The sequence below is a fragment of the Oryx dammah genome, unplaced genomic scaffold (assembly GCF_014754425.2).
Source record: "Oryx dammah isolate SB20612 unplaced genomic scaffold, SCBI_Odam_1.1 HiC_scaffold_16, whole genome shotgun sequence".
Lineage (NCBI taxonomy): Eukaryota > Metazoa > Chordata > Mammalia > Artiodactyla > Bovidae > Oryx > Oryx dammah.
The window spans coordinates 36247316-36248272 of record NW_024070200.1 but is presented as its reverse complement, the minus strand read 5'-3'; positions in this window follow the sequence as shown (position 1 = coordinate 36248272).

Here is a 957-nt window from a genome sequence, read left to right as displayed (position 1 = left end):
AGGCTGCCGTCTATAGGGTCGCACAGAGTCGGACAAGACTGAAGTGACTTAGCAGCAACAGCTGCCCAGTGGCCAGGAGGCTCTGCTAGCTTCTCCTACCTGCCCTCACTGTCCCTGGGAGTGACCTGGGCAGACAGCCCCACTCTGGCTGCACTCCCTCACCCCTTGAGTCAGACAGCAAGATGGAGTAGTAACAGTATGGAGTTTGGTGTCAGACAGCCCAGGTTCAAAGATCACTCACCAGCCCCTCAGATTCCAGAGCAGTTTGGGGCAAGTCTTTTAACTTCTCTCGACCTCCATGTCCTGATCCATAAATGGAGCCCACAAGCATGCCCCTTAGAAGCAGGGACAGATTTCCTTTTCTTGGGCTCTAAAATCACTGTGGATGGTGACTGAAGTCATGAAATTAGAAGATGACTGCTTCTTGGCAGGAAAGCTATGACAAACCTAGACAGTGTGTTAAAAAGCAAAGACATCACTTTGCTGACAAAGGTCCATATAGTCAAGGCTATGGTCTTTCCAGTAGTCATGTACAGATGTGAGAGCTGGACAAAAAAGAAAGCAGAGCGCTGAAGAATTGATGCTTTCAAACTGTGGTGCTGGAGAAGACTCTTGAGAGTCCCTTGGAAAGCAAGGAGATCAAACCAGTCAATCTTAAAGGAAATCAACCCTGGAATATTCTTTGGAAGGAGTGATGCTGCAGCTGAAGCTGCAATACTTCGGCCACCTGATGTGAAGAGCCAACTCATTGGAAAAGACCCTGATGCTGGGAAAGATTGAGGGCAAGAGGAGAAGGGGGCAACAGAGGATAAAATGGCTGGATGATATCACCAATTCGACGGACATGAACTTGGGCAAGCTCCGGGAGATGGTGACGGACAGGGAAGCCTGGCTGGCTGCAGTCCATGGGGTTGCAAAGAGTCAGACACAACTTGGCGACTGAACAACAAAGCACAC